Genomic DNA, 5264 nt, shown 5'->3' with positions numbered 1-5264 from the left:
TAGGGAGGAAATTATTATCATACGCCAAAGGTATGAGATTCTCGATGAGTATCGTTGGATCGAGCTTGCTGCTAATCACTATCCTTGGGACCACGGCTGGGAGGGGCTATGTGTTTATGCGGAGTCACTAGCGGCTGGTCTCCGCTTTCCTCTTCATCCGTTTATCACCATTTTTATGAGGCGCTATAAAGTATCGCTAGGTCAGCTCACCCCAAACGGGGTCAAAACATTGGTAGGGCTGATCAGCTTGTGTCACCATCGGGTCTTCCCTTTGAGTCTTGAGGCCTTCTCATCTTTAGTTCAGATGAAAAGAATTGCTTGCCCGTTTTGTTTTTACCTTCCCTTCCGCAATGGAAAGAAGATCTTCGACTTCCCTAACAAGGTTAGGGGTTTGAAGAAGAGGTTCTTTTTCCTTGAGAAAGATAGCGGTTGGGATGTCGAGACTAGCTGGTATAGTCATTGCCAAAAGGTTGCTGAGTGTAGGGACGTCAAGCTGAAGGTTGCGGTTCAACAGCTCATCCAGGAACAAGTTAGGATTGAAGAGTTTCTATTCAAGCCGATGCTTGTTCAGGCAGGACTGAGCCATATAGGTGAGTCAGTTGTCAGGTCGCATGTTGCATATTTTCTTTAGGCCATAAATCTGCTTATCTTGTTTTCTTACTAGCTCGGTTGATGATTCTGTTCATATCCGCAGGCATGGCAAGCTTGTCTTCAATGATGTCAACTGATGAGGAGATGAGGTCTACTCACAAAAAGCGTCGAGCTGAGCGTTAGTCGTCCAGGGGGAAGGCTTCTTCATTCGAGACCCCTCCCATACTCAATCTGGAGGGAGAGGAGGACCCGATGTGTACTGAGCAGCAGCCGCCTGAGCCCCAGGTCACCTAGGAGTAAGAGGCAAGCCCTTACGTGTCCAACATCCCCCCTTTATCTCCAACATTCTTGACGTGTATGTGATTAATCGGTCGAACAATGCACGCGTGGCTATTTGGCTGGCTAGGGGGATCCTCCTTCCTAAGGATGTGCAGCAGTTCAACGAGCTGGATCTCGTCGAGACGGGAGCTCGACTAACCCAATGCATCATCCAGGTTTGCTACTCTCTTTAAATTCCTTGACTTTTTTCTATGAGACATCTCACATTATTTTTGGCTCTTGCAGGTGAACACCTATAGCTAGCTTTTACTAGACCGTGCTCACTCAGGGCAGAAGGCACAGGCCAACATGCCAGCGAACATCGGCCTGCTCAATGCTAAAGTGCAGAAGCTCTGGCTCGATTCAGAAGGAGAGCACCAATGCTTGTATTCCTAAAGTCTCCTGGGGAGAAGGCTATTGCCACTTATCTGAAGTCTCCTGTGTACGAGAAGCAGAGGGCAGTGGATGGTATTCCTTCGATGAAGAGGGGATTCAAGTTTTGTTGTCATTATCTAAAGTCCTGTATCCTGATCTCGATGTCAGCTTCGTTACTGCACACAAGGTCCCCATCGAGCTCATTACATAGGTGGATCGAGATCCCTTGACCCTAGAGGAGGAGGGAGGCGACGAGGAGGCCCAAGATGATGGTGGCGACGAGTAGCGATTAGGGTAGTCCACTGTTTCTAACAATTTGAAGAATTTTTTTGTCTAATTTCTCAATCTTTCTCTTCTTATCTTGGTAGGGGCAAACTTGGGAGTATTTTCAAATTTCTAAACGGTTTCAATAATATTCAAATAAGACGAATTTAACTCCTATCACTAGCTACCAATTTCTACAAAATTCAGTATTCTTCTATCAGTCTCCTCAACCTTTTAAAGCCTTAGCTTCTCAATTTTTTTTCAAGTTTTCTCTCTCTTTCTTCACCTCCCAATAAGTGCCATTGTCCCTAATGGCATGACTAGAACGTTGCAAAGGGACTTGGGCCAAAGGGAACAACTAAGAGGGTTTTCCAAAAGGGTTCAAAGTCTTCCAACTGGTCTCAAATCAATAAAAGAAAAACTCAAATCCTAACAGTAGAAACACTAAAAACTATATTGGGTTGCCTCCCAACCAGCACTAAGTTTAACATCTTCAGCCAGACACATTCACACACATCTTTCATCCAAACTCTCAGGCTCACTTTCTTCTTCCCACAGACAGGGTTCAGATTGGGCTAACCAAGGGGTAGGAAGGGCATCTAAAAGATCGTCCACTATATCCACCTTGCACTCATCTTCCCCTAGGTTTGGATACTTAGAGGCACTAAAAACGTTTAACCGGACTTTTTGCCCCCAAATGAAATGTCCATTTCTCCCGACTTACAGTTGATGTTTGCATTGGCCATTGCTAGAAACGTCTTTCCAAAGATTATCGGGTTATGGTTTAGTTCCTCAATTGGTGTCATGTCTAAGGCAACAAAATCTACTGGAAAATAGCAGTCCTCTATCCTAACAATGACATCCTCGATAACACCTCGAGGGGTTTTGACTGATCGATCAGCAAGTTGCAGAATTTTTTGTGTAGGTTTTAACTCACCGATCCTGAACCTTTCATAGATGATGGACGGAAGCAGATTTACATTGGCCCCAAGATCCAATAGGGTCCGATCGAAGGTGATCCCAGAGATGACATAGCTTATGAGAGGAGCACCCGGGTTTTTCAATTTTTTGGGGAAGTTAATTCAAGAGGACCGCACTAACATCTACTGAGAGCATCACTTTTTGTGGGGTCGATCGTGGCTCCCTCTATTGAGTGCACAGCTCTTTCAGAAACTTGGCATAGGCCGGGACATGTTGGATCGCATCAAGGAAAAGGATGTTAATATGGACTTGTTTGAATAATTCCTTGATCTCCTCGTTGCACATTTCTTTCTACTTTCGCAATGGCCCAACTGTGAGTGCGATTGGAAAGGGGACTATAGGTTGGTTCACTATGGGCTCTTCTTCTAAAGTTTCTTTTCCTCCTTCTCCCCCCAACTTAGGGCCTTCTTGATCATTTTCTTCTTCTTCAACTTTCTTTTTCTCATATGGGTCTTCTAAAATCCTCCCACTCCTTAAGGTTGTAATAACCTTAATCTTTTTAAGCTGAGGGTTCTTAAGAGGTGGTTGAATCTGTTGTGGATGAAAACCTAGTGGCTGATTCTAGGGTTCGCAACCAGTTGACTTGGTAGTTGCCCTACTTCTCTCCTCACCTTGGCTTTGGCTAGCTGTCTTATTTGGCTCTCTAATCTATCGATGGATTGCTGATGATTTAGGATCAACTACTGAAGTTGCATGAATTGGTCATCAATTGTACGGGTCTGAGGAGGTTGTGGGTAAGCCTGATAAGGTTGGGCTGATTGGTTCCTAGGATACGTCTGCTAGAATTGGCTCCGCACTTGTGGCCTCTGAAATTGTTAGGCCATGGAGTTAGATGGGTGGTACTATTGTTGGGACTGTGTGTAGGTTTGACATGGTTGAGCCAGTTGAGTCCCAGGGTAATCATTGTACTCCCAGTGAGTTTGGGCTTCATACCATTGAGAGTGAACATCTGGCAGGGGGTTTCTTGAGCTTGAGCCCCATAAGTGAAGTTGGGCTGAATTTTCCCCCCAAGGTTATATGGGCAAACAATGGGTTAGCATTGGGTTGGAAAAATCCATTGGCTACATGTACTTGGTCTGGAATGACTAGTTGACATGGGCCGCCACAGGGCACTAGCTAACATGATGGGTCGGGCTTGCACAAATGGAACATGTTGGATAGGATGACAAGATTGGGTATGGGCCACTTTGTTGACGAAATGCAAGGACTTGTTCAACTCTTTGGGCCATCTCATTAATCCTATCCAGTTGTTGAGACACATGGTTCCAATCTATCCATGGCACAGGTTGGAAGTAGTTTCCCATTCCATAAACTCTAGCCATTGAATTAATTTTATTTTGTTTTAACCCCCCTTTTTCTTACTTTTAGAAATTTGAAATTTAAATTTGAATTTTAATTTCAAATTTTGATTTTGAAATTTAAATTTTGCAATTTAAACTCATTTGAATTTTTAAATTTTTTATTTTCTCTTTTTTTATTTATATTTGAAATTTAAAATTTAAATTTTTGAAATTTAAATTCAAATTTAGATTTTGAAACTTAAATTCCTGAAATTTAAAATCAAATTTGAATTTTTAAATTTTTATTTATTTATTTTTTTTTAAAGCAAGAAATTCAAATCCACGACCTACGGGCTGACCTAAGGTTTCCTAAACTAGTGGTTCAACCAATGTGAATCCTTTTAGGTTCACATGGAATTACACCACTTCCTTTGGTTAGCCAGGTAAGAGGTAGGGATGTGGGAGGCTCCCCTTATTCTCGCAAGGACCTAATTAAGTAACCACAAAACCCGCTTAGGCTTAGCCGTTTAACCTCTTTCCTTAGACACCAACCGCCGGTTATGGAAAGTAATCACAAGCTTCCCTAAAATTCAGCACACTTTTGAACCAAATGTGTGGGGCCTCCTAAAGGATCTTGCTATCCAAATTTTAAATTAAGGTTTAGGGTGAATCGCACATGAGAGGGTGGTTGTTCTTGGGCCAAGGAAGGGTGATGAAATCCCCACCTTATCTTATTTAAATTGGATAGCCCTTAACTAGATTAAAGGAAAAAAAAACACAATAAACAAAATAAATGCAACTAATTACAATGCATGAACAATTATCTCTACTATGCAACTCAGCAATTTAACATAAAATAATAAAACCAACTAATTCAGCAAAAGGACCAATTAAAAATGAAAAACCCTAACAAATTAACAACTAACAAGATAATTTCAACAATTAAATAATCCTATATGATGCATGCTCTAGAATATCAAACCCGAAATGTTGGGATGCAAATGCAAAAATTTTATATTTTTTATTTATTTTTTTACATTTTGAAATTCCAAATTTGAAATTTAAATTTTGAAATTTAAATTCAAATTCAAATTCAAATTCGAATTAAAATTTAAATTTAAATTCAAATTTGAAATTTAAACTCAAATTCGGAAATTTGAATAATTTCTTATTAACAATTACTTAATCAATTAATTAACTAATAAAAGGGGAATTAAATAAAACAACAAATAATTATAGTAAACAGAAAATAAGAGAATTAATTATGATAAAAAAATAACAACTACAAAAATAAATTCTAACAAGAAAATTGCTACTCTAAAGATTAAATTGAAAATAAAAAAAAAAGAAGATTATGCTGCAAAAAATAAAATAAAATAAACAAAGTGAATTTTTTTATCTAAAAAAATGAACCTAATAAAATAGAAATTCGCTCAAGAAATTAAAATAAAGAAA

The sequence above is a fragment of the Nelumbo nucifera genome, chromosome 1, assembly GCF_055504915.1.
Source record: "Nelumbo nucifera cultivar China Antique chromosome 1, China Antique-T2T, whole genome shotgun sequence".
Lineage (NCBI taxonomy): Eukaryota > Viridiplantae > Streptophyta > Magnoliopsida > Proteales > Nelumbonaceae > Nelumbo > Nelumbo nucifera.
Note: the sequence above shows the minus strand (reverse complement) of the source record.